This window comes from Glycine soja, chromosome 20, assembly GCF_004193775.1.
Source record: "Glycine soja cultivar W05 chromosome 20, ASM419377v2, whole genome shotgun sequence".
Classification (NCBI taxonomy): Eukaryota; Viridiplantae; Streptophyta; class Magnoliopsida; order Fabales; family Fabaceae; genus Glycine; species Glycine soja.
The window spans coordinates 7,616,786-7,636,450 of NC_041021.1; the positions used below are offsets into that span (position 1 = coordinate 7,616,786).

Below are 19,665 nucleotides of genomic sequence, written 5' to 3' on the forward strand. Positions count from 1 at the left end.
GCCCTCACTATTACTTCGCTAATTGTCCCACACATATACTTCGTTGTTCACTTGCTACTTATGAAAACCTAGTTCATTACATGCCAAGTGTTTGCTGAAAATTATAGAGTTATCTTAATTTTAGATTTAATTTAGTTGTTTCTCTTTAATGTATTTGAATAAAAATGTATTCTTGTAGTTTCATTCACTACTGAAAAGCGTACTTTTGACGACGGTTATTTCATACATTCAAAGACAATTTTGAACCGTATTTGAAGATAACGTCGTGGAAAGTCAAATAATCATCTTAGAAAGGTTACCATTCTAGGACGGTTTTTAGGCAAATAATCGTCTTAAAAACGGTCTTAGAATGTATTTTTTTTTTAAAAAGAAAAGAATTAAAAAATCGAGAATTATAAGACAATTATCTGAAAAAAAATGTCTTAAAATGTCTACAATCTAAGACGATTTCTCAAAGAATAGCCTGAGAATGTTTTTTTAGAAACAATTAAAATATATTGAGGATTATAAGACATTTTTTTTATCTCAAAAAATTATCTTAAAATGTAGGCATTCTAAGACAGTTTTTTAGATAACCGTCTTTGAATGTTTTTTTTAAAAAAAAATTAAATATTTTGAGAATTAGAATGTGTTTTTTTTAAAAGAAAAAAAATAAAAAATTGAATATACATTTCTTACCGTCAATCTCAAATTTCTATTCTTAGTCACATGCTATTTCAATTTCATATATTCTGAAATAATAATAATAATAATAATAATAATAATAATAATAATAATATCATCTCCAACAACGTGGGAGAAGTACACAGTACAAACCTTCGTTCAAATACCAGAATAGTAGTAAGTGTATCACATTCAATTGAATGCTCAAAATTTGGAGGAAAAAAAAGCATATGAATCAACTTGGAATTAAAACCTTGGTGTCAATTTTTTTATATCCTTTATAGATAATATAGTGATTATCTAATTTTTCATGAAAAATCATATAAAATCTAGTAGCCAGACAAAACATGAATGAAAGACACAACAATTGTTATGTGAAAATAGACCAAGGTCAATTATAAGTATCACACAAGAGGGAAATATATATTTCTACGATTACTTTATATAACCAGAAAATAAGAGGACTCATCAAAGGATAAAATCTTGCAATAGTTTGAGAAAGAGGAAAGAGAAATAAGAAAGCAATATCATAATCTATCAATCAATTTGAGCCTACATTCCTTCCTTTTTCCTTTGTCAAAAATTTCCTATCATCTTAATTTTTAATGCATAAAGCTATCTAGCAATAAAAAGTAGTAATAGCATCGTATAAGAAAATAAACTTTTGAAGCAATATCAGTCACTTTTTTATATAAAAACATTTCAATGAATAATGAGCTCAATCTTAGAAACGTAACCAAAGTTTATTAAAAAATAGTAATAAGAATACATCATGTAAAATATATCGTTTTAAACAGTAATAAGCACACACAACTCCTAAAACTGTCACCATTCTACTATTATTAATATTATTATTATTATTAGCAAACAAAATTAGTTCACTAAAAAAAGCCAAAAATTGAAATTAAAATAGGATCATAGCTGAAGTGCTTACTTCCACTTCCCAACACAACAACCTTAAAGGTGGTGCTACTCATTGTTTCCTTGCTGATAATAGATTCTAAATCATACCATGAAAGAGAGAAAAAAAGGTATAGAAAGTAATCACTACTAAAAGAATTATTTTTTACGACGCACATTCTAAGACCGTTATGTGAAACCGTCTTAAAATGTCACACGGTGGCAATTCTGTAAATATGAAATTGTTCAACGAAGACGGTTCTACAAAAGTCATATTCAAAACTACCATTCTAGAACGGTTTCCCGAAAACCATCTTCAAATGGTTTTTATTCCTTGGAACTTAGTGTTTTTAATTTTTATCTCTCCTTCTGCTCTCTCGTTTCTCACTCTCCATCTCCTTGTTGCAATCAGTTGAGGTCGATGTAGATGCTGCCATAGACAATCTCCCAAAACTGAAAAGGTGTTGTTCACTGCCATATCCGTGATGTCCTTCATTGAGATATTAAGCCTCATAACGTTTTCCTTGACCAACACAAGGGTATTCTTAAGATCGTTGATCTCGGCCTCGGTCGCGCCTTGAGCATCCCTCTCAAGAGCTATACTCATGAGATTGTTGCTCTCTGGTACAGAGCCCCTAAGGTTCTCCTTGGCTCCATTCATTACTCCACTAGGGTTGATGTCTGGTCTGTTGGCTGTATCTTTGGTTAGTCACTCTACATTCTCTCTCTCTCTATTCTAACTACTCTCATTTTTGTGTAACCAACCATGTTGCTTACTTGAAGATTTACCTAAAACTATCTTGACTTGTAGTATTTATGTGCAACTGAAATGATGAGGAGGCAAACTCTATTTCCGGGGGATTTTGAATTCCAGTAGCTCATTCACATATTCAAGTATAACCAATAACATTTTTTTGTTTATGGGTGGATTTTAGTAGTCACATTTTGTATCTGCCTTTTCATACTTGGTTGATTCAACTACTGTGTTTGGTAATATTTTTTTATCACTCAAGGATGTTGGGAACACCCACAGAGGAGAATTGGACAAGAGTTACTTTTCTGCGTGATTGGCATGTGTACCCACGCTAGGAACCTCAGAGCTTGGCAAAGAATGTGTCTTCCTTAATTAGGACCTAATGGTCTCAACCTTCTCATGGTTAGTATATGTATTTTATCTCTTAAATGCTTTATGCTTCTAAATTCATAACCCTTCTCATAAAATACATACTTGTATTTGTAGAACAAAATTTGGTCATGATTTTATTGTATTTAAATTGGAGGATCAGACTCCAAAATAAGCTAAGTTAGGACTGGACTTTGACTGCATGTGTGACATAGGTGTTCTTCTACTTCATTTTCATTACAATGTTACTTGTCCCTGGAATAATCAGAAAACAGGATGATAATCACTCAATGATGCATTGAAGCATATCTTAGGCTATGGAGTAATCTTAATAAAGCATTAATATGGAATTTTGATGCAAATTTTGGGTTATGTATATGTACCTTAATACTTAAAATTCTATAATACCATCTCTATTTTGGGTTTTTTGGCATGCACAAAGAAAGTCACTAGAGGTATATGTGAATGAAATATATGATATGGTTTCTAGTGCAATAAAAAATGGATAAAAGAAGTTCATGAAAAATATTAGAGAAAATTATTGCAGTAACAGATTTCATAATAAATGATATCATTGAAAAATTAGTTATAGATTGTCCCCCAATAACATCTTAAAATATTTGTAGAGTATCTCACTTGGCTAGAGCATATACCCATCTACTTGAATTTGTTTTTAGATTGAGCTGAATTACATCGTATCATTATGTAGCTTATCTGACTTGATTGGCGTTTGTTATATAATGATACATACCATATACTTCAAATAACTAGCCTACATGCTGCTTCATTTTCCCTGTTTTCAACAATTTTATTTCACATGCAGAAAATGCTCAATTTTAATCCTTCTTAGAAAATTTTTGTCAAGGCAACACTTGATCATCCCTACTTTGACAGTCTTGACAAGTCTCAATTTTAGTTGTGCCTCTTACTCAAAAGTAAAGTGTCTATCAAGCAGAACTATGTAGAAGTCGAAGAAAATTATTCATGGCATGGAGCTTAAAGATATGTCAAATTCAGCTTGTGTAATATTTCATCATCATCTTAGTGATATTACAGATTTAGCAGCAACTAATATGGTCATTTGTTTATGGCAGGTTGAAATAAAAAATTTGAACTCATTTTCATCAGTGATTAGAGCTATTCATTTTAAAATTTCTAGGCAGGTGCAACTCCATAGCGAAGGCCAGGAAGATCAGATAGTACAAGAAACTCGTTTATGGGAAGAAGGCTCTTCTCAGGCTAGTGCTATATTGTGATCTTGTACTTTTCTTCATAGTCTAGTGTAGCAAGCGCAAAATTGTTTTTCATTTTTCTTTCTTCAGATTTGTATTCTTAAATAACTTTTGTTATTCTGTTTAGAGAACAATTGCAACGAGGAAAAAGGAAGGGCTTGGTGATTATCAATATTTTGCAGAACCAGACCTTCCAACAGTAATCCTTTCTCAAGAATATTTTGATGGTATAAAAAATTCTTTACCAGAGCTTCTAGAAATTAAGCAGAGAAGATGAGCAGATGAGCTTAAGCATGCAAGATGCTCTTTTCCTGGCTAATGATAAAAATATGAGTTCTATGTTGTTTTGTACTGACTGAAAATAGGTGAACTTAATAATTTGCTCCTTAAAACTTAAAAAGTATTTCCAATGAATAAAAACTAGCTTTTACAAAATTGTTAAAATCGTCTTATGTTACTTATGTTTTCAACTTATTTACCATTAGTTTTCCTATTTCTAAGTAAGTTTAACACATTTTGCTACCTTTTGCTAGGACCTAATGTGGCACCCTCTACCCCGACATATATATATATAAATAAACAAAATATATGAAAATATCGGTAACCAAATTCACATGGGTAAAAGGTTCACATTCACTTCACTATTATCCATTAAAACTTATTAAAGCATATTCGACTCAAAATAAGACCGTCAAAATTTACATAGATATTTTATTAGATCAGTGAAATAAAATAAAATAGACTAACATCATGCAATTAATATAAAAACTTATGTCCCACTGTCACATTCTATCAGAGCGTTGTGTCTCGATGTCCTTCAGCATAATGTTCCTTAAAGCAATTCACCTAGTCATCTGCTCCCCCAAACACAAAGTTCAAGGTCATCACAGGATCCAAACACAAACAACACACGGTGAGTGAGTTATCACATTCCTAACTAATAGAGAAACAAGACAACTAGATATACATATCATATAAACCAAATAAAACTTACTTACACGTAATTCCACCACTTTGTCATTCAAAGTTCACTTTTCATCCATCAATCACACTTTTCAATCATCAATCACATTACACAAGAATCACACGCTCTGATCAAGACATAATAACACATCAATTTCATAATAAACAATTAGCAAGCGCATGAAATAGTTATGCTAAGACTCAAGCCTATATGCAATGTGGTACCATGTCAGTGAAAAACCTCGTCGGGCGCCTAGGAGTACATGACAAGACAAACCACACACTAGCAAGTCAAGTCACTCTTACTAGGTAATATCATAGGGAGACCAGTCAGGGTCACAGTGTTTTGCGAGAATGCTCCAACCATATGGGATCAACATAGGCTTAAAGGAGCACTCAAACCGTGTGACCCCCAAGGCCTACACTCCGAAGAGTCCGTCAGGGTCTCTCCCTCCTGATTCAGGTCCAACCCAGAAAATATTTTAGTACACAGACTCTATCTATGAACTGTACAAAACACAAGACTCCTCAATTGTTCTCAAAATAATTTTAACTCGTCACCCTTTAAGGGTCTTATCATTAACTCGTCGCCCTTAAAGAGACTTAACATTAACTCGTCGCCCAAAAAGGGACTTAGCATCAACTTGTCGCCCTAAAAGGGACTTAGCATTAACTCGTCGCCCTTGAAGGGACTTATGATCGTGTGATTGTACAATTCATAGTTCACAACTCAATGCACATATATATCTCAATCATATATATACTCAATTTATCACATACACTTAATCCTAATCACAATGGTATAATCTCAATTTAACATGTTATCACACCTCATGAATCATATTCACTTTACCTATGAACGATGCAACACACACATTTACTCAATTGTTTTCAAAATCATTTTAACTCGTCAGATTCCCACAGTGGATCCCATCACAATACTCGTCGCCCTTAAAAGGGTCTTACAATTCTGCGATTACACAATTCATAGTTCACAACTCAATACACACATCTTATTTCAATACACATGTATTTCATCATCTGTCACATGTTCAATTTATCACATACTCACAGTTTGAATCATCATTTCATAACCTCAACATAACAATTTATACAAAAGATTTTATCACAACATGGGATGTAAAACCTCTGAAATAGTTTCTCACAATCGTATCAAAATCATGGGTCAAACACAAAGACATCAAAAACACTCAAGTTTATCAATCAATTCTCATCAGGACATCAATTGGTACATAGAACACAATAATATTGTATTTATAATCATAAAGAAAAATTATAATTCAATAAACATCCCAAAATAAACCCAAATTTAGTTTTCTAAGGATCCCTACACATGTTCTCACTAACCCCCAATTGTGAATAACTCATCCCTTACCTCTAAGCGGACTCACGTTTCTTCCGACAACGATAGCGACATCTCTAGCAGTTCCCTGAGATTCCTTCAGTTTTTCCTCCGACTGCTCCGATAGAATTCTCGAACGTCAGAGAGACAGAGAAGAGATTGAAGCCTCCACTTGTATTGTATTCATGCGATTTCTTTTTCTCCCTCCACGAATATTATTTCGCAAATTCCAACGGTGAAAGTATGCACAATTGAATTTCGAAAAACATATCCAAATTTCATGAAAATCCAACGGTTAACGAAACCGGGATCGTAGTTTTACCGAAACAGTTTTGGGTTTTTGTGGGAAAATAAAAGGCTACAATGCGAAGGGTTTTACTCTAAGCTCAGACATGATTTTAAAACTCCCAACGGTGAGAATGTTCGGAATTGGATTGAGAATGAGCTGCTAAAATTTCACAACGATCCAACGGTAAATGAGTCCGAGATCGTTATTTTTCTGAGACTGGTTTGGTGGACTATGGGAAAAAGAAAGGGTTTTGAGTGGAGAAAAGGAAAAAACGAAAATGAGGGGAAGAGAAGACACCTGACTTAACATAACTATTTATACCTAGGGTACTCAGCCTATTATTTGCTCTATATTTATTTATTTATTTTACTAAAAATATTTTTAAATTTATTTACGAAAAATTGGGATGTTGGACCTAATACATATATTTGTGTTTCAAAAGGCATCAAAAGAACTCCTGGGTAAGACAAGAATGATTTTCAGTTGGATCTATTTGTGAAAATTGCCATAGTGGATTTATTTTGTATATATATGTATGCCACAGGTGCTTGCTCATTCCTTTTGTAGACCTTGATACTATTTCATTACAACTTTGATAAATGAATGTAGATATGCGTGTTATCTTCTATGAAGAGTTGAGATGTTTGAAAAACTATGAAATGTTGCGTGACATCCAAAATGTTTTTAAAGAACCTCGGAGTGGTTTGGCCGGGCTTGCAAAGGTACTAAATGTCTGAATGTTTCTTTTGGTGTTTCATGTCTCTTTTTAAGTAGTTTTGATATTTAAGAGGGATAATTATCAAGACCCCTGGTTTTTCTATTAGTTTATTTTGATAAAACTGGTGTTTTTATTGGTAAATCAGAAAATACTGGGAGCTATTTTAAACAAGACAAGACGCAACAACAATTGGGAGCAACGACCTTTAACTCCAAATCAAGTAATTGCTCTCCCCTTTCTTCTTCGTTATCCATTAATGCTAAACTTTTCTAATAATGCATTTACGACATTTGCTTCGGGAACTTGATTTTTTGTATAATTCCCTGTATGCTAGCTCTTTGAATCCAAACACATCGGCTGCTGAATACAAAGAGTTTTATTTTTCTAATGATGGATAAGTGGATTGAATGTTTCAAAATTGTATTGTATAATTCCTAGTTTAGTGTTTTTTTTAACTGCCCTCCAGGTGTCCTGCACCGAAAATGCCAAGAAATTCAAGAAATGTGTACCAAAGGTTGTAGACACTGACATGGAGACCAGCAAGCATTGATTCTAAATTGAGATCCATTTTCTTAATTGTTACATGTGTATATGGAAAACTTTCTATAGAAAAATAAGAAATTCTCATGAGGTACATGATCATTAATTTCATTGAATATGTTTTTATGTAAATCTGACTGACAATTTAAAATTTGGCATTCTATACAGGCTATATTTACTAGCTGCAAATTGAGAAAAGGAAAATAGGAGACGAGTATGTATTTTCATGTATTTGCTTTAGCCTTGAAGGAATCCAAAGCAAGGTTTGATTCAGCTGGAAACTAATAGCATCACTTTGTAGCTTCAAAAGTGTCAATTAGATTATGGTTTAAGTTTTTAATTTGAATTTTGTTATGGTTTTATCAGCTTACTCTTAATACGAGGGAAATTTCAAATGCTTATCTTGGATTTTGTCCACCTAGAGTTGATTCTCCCAGTAATAAACTAATAATAAGAGTCCATAAACAATTTCATCAACTGATCAAAATAGTGCAATATAAGGCCATGCACTCAATGATTTGATTTGACAGTGTAATGTGGGAGTGAAGTCAGTGTTTCCTTCACACTGGATCCATCAAAGCTATGGACCAGAGAGCTAATTCATCAAGCAAGTGTGAGCATTTGTATTCATCATTTGATTAATTTTTGTAGGGGGTCATGGTTCTTTATTGTTGCTTTTGTGTGTGCTTCTTTTTTCCATACACGGGCTCTTGAAGACAACCAAGAGAAGAAAGAGGAACACTAGCACAAAAACATAAAAAGGTTATGGGGGCAAGCTTCCTGTCGTCCATGTGAAGGACTTGAAAATTGTAGGGTGGGCAGTAATTCAAGAAAGTTAGGGGGGAAATATATTTTATTAAATTATATAGTTGGAACAAAATCCATAAAGTCAAGAAAGATTCAGCATTTCATGTAATTGAGCATCATTCTTCGAAATTGATTGGCTTTAATTTGGAAGGAGTTAGAGACTACAAAATCCACACGAATAGAAAGCATGGAACCATATGTCATTGCATAACCAGTCCTAGACTATTCAAAGATCAATTTTAAAACTAAAGATTAAAAAAAAATAAGAGAAAGAGAAAGAAAAGGAAAAGATACAAAAATAAATGTCAAAAGAAACTAGACATTAGAAAACTCAAAATCCTTCAGATATAATTTACTATATTAATTTTTTACAAACTTACATTGTTGCATTATTTTTTGGTTTTTCACTTCCTCCCTTGCTAATTAGTTTGCACAGTTAGTGAGAAGAAAATGTTGCAAGTACCTAAACCCATCTTTAACACTAACGTACCTTCAATCCACAATGCTCAAAATCCCCACACTCATTGTGTTTATCCTAACCTCATTCACATTCTCACCCTCCCCTTCACAACCCCATCTTCAAATCTGCCACCACCACACCAAAGCAACACCCTGGCACTGGCAACTCCTGCGAGAACCACCACTTGTCGTTGGGCGCGAACCCACCTTCCCTACGCGCTCCATCATCATGAAAACCCCTTTCCACCCTCTTAACACCATGTTCCACGCTATCCTCACCTCTTCCACCCCCTCCCTCAAAACGACATCGTCGCAGCCCACGCTGAAAGTGAAACACCTGGGTGCGTCCACGTGCAGTGCATCACAGGAGCTCACAATGGAGACAATGTTAGAGTCACGCGTCTAGATGGAGACAGCGAAGACGAGGTCACCGAGTGAGAGGCTCGACTTCAAGGGTCTTTGGAGGCGGCACTTGGATGATCCGTACCTTGCATGGAATCAAGGTCAACAGGATCAACGTTAATGTCATCAGAGAGAGGTTTGGAATTGGTACTGCTCGCAACTATAGAGAAGAACGACGATGAATGGAAATGAAGGAACGAAAAATTGAAAAAGTGGAGTAAGTAGTGTATTGGGAATGGAGAGAGACAGGAGGAACTGCCACGTTTAGTTTTTAAAATTTTTGAAATTCAAAGAAGGTTTTTGCAAAACCGTCTTTGAAATGTTAGTGATATTTACAAAAATGTCACCGCACGCTCAACGACAACGATTTTGGGACAACTTTCATTAAGCGTGCATTGTAAATAATAGCTTTTTAGTAGTGATTTATATATTCCTTAGCCTTAGTTGATGATTTTTAACAACAATTTACTTAATATTACGCAAGTTCCTTAGGAGACGACTTGGAATACTCATTAATACTTGTGTGATTGGTACACTTTTGATACTATAAAAAAACAAAGAAAAATACTTACTCAATTCTTTATAAATTAAAAAAAAAAATATAAAGTAAATGTCGAGAATAGAGTAAATGTAACAAGGGATGCTTTCGATAAGACCACACATACACACACATACCACTTAGGTTAATGAGAGGAGTGTTCTATTAGGTTTAAAGGTTGCCCAAAAGGGAGGGAATGAAAGAAAAAATGTGCCTTTCTCACCAAAATCTGATGGCCTAAACATTAAATCCCTATAAAACCCTTTTTGCTTTTCTTTCATGGACTTTTCTTTTCTAACACACACTCACTCTTCTCAAGGATTTGAATCATGCACCTCCCATTTTATGTGTGAGGAGAAAAATAGCCCTTCTACAAGGAATCCTCATTCTAGAATGGCCACTCTAGAAGGTAAAAATTACCTTCCAGAATAGCTATTACATAATAGTTTTAGAGCACTTATTTCTATTTTGGAATGGTCACGAAAGGAAATTTTTACCTTATGAAATAGTTGTTTTGAAAGTGTATATGTATTCTAGAATAGCTATTCTGGAGTAAAAAATCTCATTTCGGAATAGTTTTTATGGAAAGAATTTTTTCCATTTCTGAATAGTTGTTTTGAAAGTGTATATGTATTTTGGAATAGCTATTCCGAAAGGGTTGGATTGTGACACTTTGCATCCTATCCGTGCTGCACTTCAATCTTCTATAAAGAGTCACACTTTGTTTGGAAATGCTCTATTAACATCTTTAATGATTTTGGGGTAAAGTTTTCAGTTAAACCACATTATGTACTATTTTTGTTTTGATGTGCATTTTGAATCATCAGTCTCTATTTTACATTCTTAGGCATTGAATGTTGATGTTGTTCTCAACATGATGCAAGATTCAAGGTGCCAAAAGAAAGAACCATTTCCATTGCAACATATATAGAGGATGAGGATAAGTTTGAGTTGTTTGTTTCTAAATAAAGTGGGCATGATGAGGGAAACACGAGTGCGTCCATGTCCTTGTGGTTGAGGTATTGGCTAGGTCATCCATAGTTGCATTAGGGGGAAGGGTTCAACAGATGAAACATAAACCTTCGTTGGCATTGCACCTACATGGTGAGGATTTGGGCTTCGACAACGCACAATGAAAAAGGGGGAAGGAAGTGTTAGGATTAAGGAAGGGAGGTGTTGAGACATAAGTCATTAAGGAAATTTTTGTCCACACAAATAAAATGGGAGGTGTAAGATACATGATGAGAGGTGTAGGATACAAATGCCCTATTCTCAACCCTCTAGAAAATAAAATAAAAATGAAAGAAAATAAATACAAAGAAGATGCACAGTCTTGAATTAAATAACAAAATAACAGTAGCAAAAAAAATTTAATTGACAGCACATGAATAATGCATTATAACATACAATAAACACAAGGAAAAAATAAATTAGGGGAAGAAAGATATAGCCTGGGTTGAAGCGCGTAAACGTTATCCTTAGAGAGAAAACGCCTCACTGCACTGGTAGGAAAATTTGATTGCGCTCCTCTCCCAAGATACGACAACCCGTTGGTTCCGATCGTGTGCAGTGAAAGGATCCCCGAACCTTCTGAACACCAATGCTCTTGCTCTCACAAAAATAAGTTTTTTATAGGAAAAGAAAGAGACAATTTTTTTTTGAGAAAGAAACCAGACATTGCTCTGTATATTTTTTAGAAAAGAGAAAAGAGATATATATATATAGGCATTTTTGCAACAACAAAATATGACCGTTGGAAACGTGACTGTTGGAAAATCAACCTACAGTTGTCACAACAAACATAATAAACTAGTTGACTCATTAAAACAAAATCTTAAGAAAATCTAAAATAAATATTTTATTTTATAAAATAGAATTAATATAATTAATATATATTTATAAATTTTAAATTAAAACATAAATATTTATCAACATTCCCCCACATAATTTAAAATTTTAAAATATATTTTCTAAAAGATAATTTGTATAAAAACATAAGAGAATGAGCATGTGATATTGTATTTCAGTATAAGGAACCTTCCGGGTTTGAGCCTTATACCTAGTGTTTATGAACTTCCATCTGAGAAAAATGTAGTGACTTGATTGTCTTGAGCTACATATTCTTTAACCGGACTTTAATACACAACCCCTATAATATTGGCGTTCAATTAGATTCTAATCAGTGGTAGCGCGTTACACGACCTTGCGCTTGTATCTTGTTTCGTGAGTGTCACTTAGAGATTAGCCCATATCTCACAGTGGCGGCCCCACCACCACACTCACTAGGTGAATCCTCAAAGAGTGGGTTGTGACCCCCACCCCTACAATAATTGTCATCGGATTCATTAAGAGGTATATTTTTTTTTACCAAAAATACACATATATAAATACCTCAACCTTAATATTGCCACAATTTATAATACACCTCGTCATAGGAATGAGAAACGGAATAGCTTTGCCAAATTTCATTTTGGTGTACTTTAGTCAACAAACAATTTCGTTGTTACCCGTTGAACTCTATTCATGGGATCACCAATCACACGGAAATGGGTGTCCATTGTTGTAACTAAATAATGGGCTTTAATCTCATTCCCCTCAACTACTCAAATACTTGTTAACATGTCAACCTTTTTGTAAGCGGATCCGTAATACTATTTTCTGACCTGACAAAGTCAAGAGAAATGACACCATGAGAAATCAAATTTCTTATAGACTTATGTCTCACTCTTAAGTGTCTTCTTTTTTCATTAAAATTTTGCTTGTCACTTTAGATATAGCAATATGACTATCACAATGCATTGGAATTGGAGGTATACGCTTATTTAACAATGACAAATCACATAATATATTTTTAAGAAATTCAGCCTCACTAGTAGCAGTATTTAACGCAATAATTTTTGTTTTCATGTGAAATAATAATTTGTCTAGTAGATTTTCATGATACTATACAACTAGCTAAAGCAAAGACATAACCACTTGTCAATTTTATTTCATCAAAATCAGAACTTTAATTTTGTATCACTAAATCCCTCAATTACTCTCCAATCTATCAATTGCATGTGCAATATCAGACGGCCTAGAGAAGTTTGTCAAATGCAACAAAGAACCAATACTATGAGAATATTTATGTGAAGAAATTTTTTTACTCAAATTTTTCTTTAACTTGATGGATGAGTCATAAGGAGTAAAAACATGTTTCACATCAAAATAATTAAGCTTCTTTAATATATAGCTTTTCAACATAATAAGATTGGGTAAAAATTCATACCATCATTTTTCTCTATACAACCAAGGTCTTTTATATCAAAATTTCTAGACAAGAAAAACTCTACATAATTTATGAAATGCATATTAATACCAAATATCAATATGTCATCTAGATACAAACATAAAATGACACATCCATTATCATCAAATTGTTTCACATACGCACATTTATCACTATCATTAATTTGAAAATCATACAAAAGAATAACTTAAGCAAACTTTTGTGTCATTGCTTTGGAGCTTGTTTCAAACCATATAAAGATTTAACGATTTATTTTTTAAGGAAAAAGATTTTCAAAGAAAGTGACATCTCTAGACTCCATAATAGTACCATTAAAAATTTCAGACACTTCTGAATTAACAACTATGAATCTATAAGTAGTATTATGTATAGAGTATCCAACAAAAACACAATCAACAGTTTTTGGTCCAATTTTCTTTTTCTTATTAATGGAGATGTTTACCTTTGCTAGACACCCCCACACTTTAAGATATTTCAGGTTTGGTTCTCTTTTTCTCCATAGCTCATAAGGGGTTTTTTCAAAAATTTTATAAGGCACTCTATTAAGAATATGACATGTAGAATATAAAGCTTCACCAAAGTGTTTATTTTATTGTTTTTGTGTGTTATATTTTCACTGGCTTATCTTTTATCAATGAGTTATATATAAAGAGACAATCAGTCAACATGTAGCAACAAAATACTTGCAGTAATAATAATAACGTTAAACAATAGAAATTAAAAAACCAAACAACAAATGTCATAATTTTAAAGACTTGTATTCACATGATCATTTGACCAAGTAAAAGATAACTTCCTAAGGCAGGAATGAAAGTAGTGAGATATTTTTAGTTTTTCACATAAACTAATTCTAAAAGCATTTTATCTTAAACAAAAATACAATTGACAAAGAAAATATTTTTCAACAATCTCATACTAATTTAAAATTTCAAGAAATAAAATAATAAAAACATTTTTAATGGAACATAATGCATTACATTTTCACCCGTAATTTTTTTTTAGGCTAATCAGAAAAGAACAAAATCATATTCATGATAAACACTTTGATAAGATAGAATGCTACATCAGAAAAGACTATGCAAGAAGAAAGTGAGATCGTTTCTCTCTCTAAGACTGTTAGATAAAATAAAAAGGAAAGAAAATAAATACGAAAAAGATGCACAGTCTTGAATTAAATAACAAAATAACAGTAGCAAAATAAATTTAATTGACAGCACATGAATAATGCATTATAACATACAATAAGCACAAGGAAAAAATAAATTAGGGGAAGAAAGATATAGTCTGGGTTGAAGCGCGTAAACGCTATCCTTAGAGAGAAAACACCCCACTGCACTGGTAGGAAAATTTGATTGCGCTCCTCTCCTAAGATACGACAACCCATTGGTTCCGATCGTGTGCAGCGAAAGGATCCCCGAACCTTATGAACACCAATGTTTTTGCTCTCACAAAAATAAAGTTTTTATAGGAAAAGAAAGAGACAATTTTTTTGGGAGGAAGAAACCAGACGTTGCTCTGTATATTTTTTAGAAAAGAGGAAAGATATATATATAGACATTTTTGCAACAACAAAATATGACCGTTGAAAATATGACTGTTGGAAAACCAACCTACAGTTGTCACAACAAACATAACAAACTAGTTGACTCATTAAAACAAAATCTTAAGAAAATCTAAAATAAATATTTTAATTTATAAAATAGAATAAATATAATTAATATATATTTATAAATTTTAAATTAAAACATAAATATTTATCAACATTTCAAGCCTAAAACAAAAGGCCAGCTCACCTGACCATCACACTCAAATAGCATAGCTCATTATATTTTAAAAAACTTGGAAATTTAATTAAATCTCTCTTGCAATCTAATTAAAATCATTTAATAATCACATATTGAGAAAATCATGGTGTTACAATAATCATTTTTAAAAATAATAAATAATAAATTATATGAAAAATAAATATAAATTTAATAAAAAATTATAATGTTAATAAAAATATTTTATTATGTTTAATTAAAGTATAATAATTTTGCTGGAGGACCACTGCATTAAAAAAGGAAGATCAAAATTACAGATTTTACATTATTGGAGACAAAAAGTATAATAGGAAAGACTAAATATTGATTGCAATATCAACCATAAACTTAATGGCATATCATATTCAATGTTATTAACTGTAAATGAACAAGACATTGAACATTTGGATTGAAATTATAAAATTTTTAAAATTGGAATATCAAAATTGTGGATAAAAAATTATAGAGTATCAAAAGTGCAATTTAACCTAAAATTAAAATATTATTTGGATAAAAATAAGAAAGAGAGAAATTTCCCAATATTTATTTTGATGTGTAGAATAGTGGTTTGAAATAAATAAGAAATCAACCAATTTAAAAAATTATATTATATTTAAAAATTTAAACTTTTTAATTTTTACATTGTTTTTCTTAATAAAAATATTTATTATTTTTGTTATAAAAAATAATTTTATTTTTAAAAAGTAAAACAAGAAAATCAAATCCAACAAATATTTCTCTAATCTTATGACAATTTATGGAAGATATAATTTTACATGTGAAATCCATAATTTTTTTCGACATATTACAAATTTGATATTTTTTCTATTCCATTTTTCTTCATTTTTTCTTTATTTACACGAGATTTGTGGGATTTTTTTTTCCTTTGTTATATTTATAAAGATTATTGATGTGATACTAGACAAACATGCATTATACCAAGGGACTCTAACTTAATTGGTTAAAAATTATGTGAGTCATGATAAACATTATGATATCGAGTTTGGTTCTTACGATTAAAAAACAAACATGTGTAAGTCGTTATATACATTTGTATCTTGCGTCTCCCAGTATGAATCCTACACCTCTCGATAAGCCTCAATGGTCAAAAATACCCTAAATCGTAACACTTCTTCTCCCTCTTCATTGTGTCTCCCAAGCCTCAATGGTTGTTGTCGCTGTCCTCCTCCACGACAAACATCATGCTAGCGATCTTTGACAAGAAGATGAACACTACTTTGAACACGAGGTGCAAAACCACGAGGATGACCTCCAAACCGTAAAGCAACTCTGCTTCGACGTGGAGCGCCCCTTCGATCTGTTGTTCCTGGCACACCGTGACATCCTCCAAACCTACTACAAATCCTTCTGTCTTGTGGAGACACTATTCCCTATCTTGTGACGCCCTCTACCCTTCACATATATGTACTAATAATAAAAGGAATAAGAAATCAAAATTAATTAAATTTTTTTAAAACACATTTAAATACAAGCCTTTCAAAAGGATAAAAGGCTCACTTCCACTTTCCTAACATCATAATAAAATTTGTCCAAATAAATAATAAATTATTTTGGCCTAAAACAAGGCCGTCCAAGACTTCATACAATTAATATAGAAACTTATACCCCAATGTCACATTCTATTAGAGCATTGTGTTCCTTTATCCTCTAGCATGAGGTTCTTCATAGTCATCTACCTAACCATCTGCTCCCACAAACACAAAGTTCGAGATCATCACAGGATCCAAACACAAATAGCACATGGGGAGTGAGTTATCACATTCCTAACTAATATAGAGAAACAAGGTAACATGTAGATATAAATATCATATAAACAAAATACAACTTACTTAAGCATAACTCACGTTATTTCACCACTTTATCGTGCAACATCACATCACAACACCACACATCTCATTCGTTTTCACAACATTCACGTACTCAATGATCAAAACACAATATTACTAAATCAATAAATATCAATCAATACACAAGCATTATGCAACAGATACACTAAGACTCAATCCTATATGCAATGTGGTACCATGTCAGTGAAAAATCTCATGGGACACCTAAGAGTACATGACAAGACAAACCACACACTAGTAAGTCAGGTCACTCTCACTAGATAAAATCATAAGGAGACTAGTCAGTGTCACGTTGTTTAGCGAGAATGCTCCAACAATGTGGGATCGACACAGACTTAAAGGAGCACTCAAACCAAGTGTATTTAACCCCAAGGCCTACACTCTGAAGAGTCTGTCAGGGCCTCTCCCTCCTGATTCAGGTCCAACCTAGAAAATATTTTAGCACACAGACTCTATCTATGAACTATACAAAACACACAGTTCCTCAATTGTTCTCAAAATAGTTTTATCTCGTCATGCTTGTGATTAAACTCGTCGGGTCCCCACAGTGGTTCCCATCACAATACTCGTCGCGCATTAACTCATCACCCTTAAAGGGCCTTAGCATTAACTCATCGCCCTTAAAGGGTCTTAGCATTAACTCGTCGCTCTTAAAGGGTCTTATAGTCGTGTGATTGTACAATTCATAGCTTAGATCTCAATGCACTAATATATTAGGAGTCAATACATACTCTATTTATCACATATATTCGGTCTCAATCACAATGGTATAATCCCAAAATAACATGTTATCACACCTCATGAATCATACACACTTTACCTATGAACTATGCAATACACACAACTACTCAATTATTTTCAAAACTATTTTAACTCGTCACGCTTGTGATTAAATTCGTTGGGTTCCCATAGTGGATCTCATCACAATACTCATCACCCTTAAAGGGTCAATTGTGTGATTGCACAATTCATAGCTCACAACTCGATACACACATCTCATCTCAATACACATGTATTTAACCATTCATCACAAGTTCAATTTATCACATACTCACAATTTGAATCATCATTTTATAATCTCAACATAACAATTTATACAAAATTTTTATCACAACAAGGGGAGTAAAACCCCTCAAATAATTTCTTACAATTATATCAAAATCAATTAATCAAAATCATGGGTCAAAACACAAAAACATCAAGAGCACTCAAATTTATCAATCAATTCTCATCAGAACATCAATTGGTACGCAAAACACAATAGTATTGTATTTATAATCATAAAAAAAAATTATAATCCAATAAACATCCCAAAATAAATCCCAATTTAATCCTCTAAGGATCCCTACACATGTTCATTCTAACCCCAATTGCGATAAACTCATCCCTTACCTCTAAGCGGGTTCACATGTGTATTGTGACAGCAATAGCGGCATCTCTAGTGATTTTCTGAGATTCCTCAAGCTTTACCTCTGACTGCTCTGATAGGGTTTCCAAACGTTAGAGAGAAGGAGAAGGGATTGAAGCCTCAATTCCATTGTCTATGTGCGATGAATATTTCTCCATCCACAGATGTGATTTTGCAAATCTGAATGGTGAAGATGTATGAAAATGAATCCTGAATCGCATATTAAAATTTCACAACAATCCAACGGTTAACGAATCCAAAATTGTAGTTTTTCTAAAATAGTTTTGGGTTTCTGCGAAAAAAGAAAAAACTACTGTGCAAGGGGTATTTCTCTCAGCTCCAACATGTGTTAATAATTCCCAACGGTGAGAATGTCTGAAAATTAGTTCCGAACCTAGTATCCAAATTTCACGACGATCTAACGGTGAATGAATCTAAGATCGTTATTTTTCTGGGACAGGTTTGGTTTTATGCGGGAAAAGAGAGGGTTTTGGGAGGAAGAGAAGGGAAAATGAAATTGAGAGGAAGAGGAGGCTTATAAGCTATCATCAATCTCACCTAACACGTCTCTATTTATAGCTAGGGTACTGATAACTTATTATTTACTCTATTTATTTATTTTTATTATTTTATAAAAAAGAACTCTATTTTATTTCTTATGAAATGAATAAATCAAATATATATATATATATATATATATATATATATTTTCTTCAAACCATTATTTTAATATAGTTATTTCTTTTTATTTATTTAATTATAAAAACCTCACCATTTTTTAAAATTTTATTTTTTTATATTAAAAAATTTTTATTTTTTGAATTTATTTACGAAAAATGAGATGTTACATATCTCCCTCGATCCCAACCATGTCCACGCTCTAACCACTGTGGATTTGTCCATGGAGTGCGCCAGAATGATGGAGAAGCTCGTGTTGGTGCAACCACAAGAGTGCATCATCAAGAGCACCACTGCCAAAGGGAGCACTCCCGACAGAGGTTCAAGTTTGAAGAAGGAAATGTGGTCATGCAGTCTATTCCAAAACGATTAGTCATAATATGATATGTTTCATAATATACAAAATTACATTTTGAATAGCTATTCCAAAATACGAAAAATTATATTATGAAATAACCATTCCAAAATAGGATACTTTTTTGAAATATAATTTTTCATATTTTAAAATAAAATAAAAATTCTAAAAACCTACTCTGTAATATTTATTTTTTTAAAAAAACTATATTTCGAAATAATTATTCCGAATGAATATCCTCTTCCAGAATAGTTATTTCCGAATGAGA

The 19,665-nt window shown here is 32.6% G+C and overlaps 1 pseudogene; it reads left to right on the forward strand.

The window, feature by feature from the left end:
• The first annotated feature begins 1,772 nt into the window (after positions 1-1,772).
• LOC114401831 lies at positions 1,773-3,602 on the forward strand (annotated as a pseudogene).
• The last annotated feature ends 16,063 nt before the right edge of the window (positions 3,603-19,665 follow it).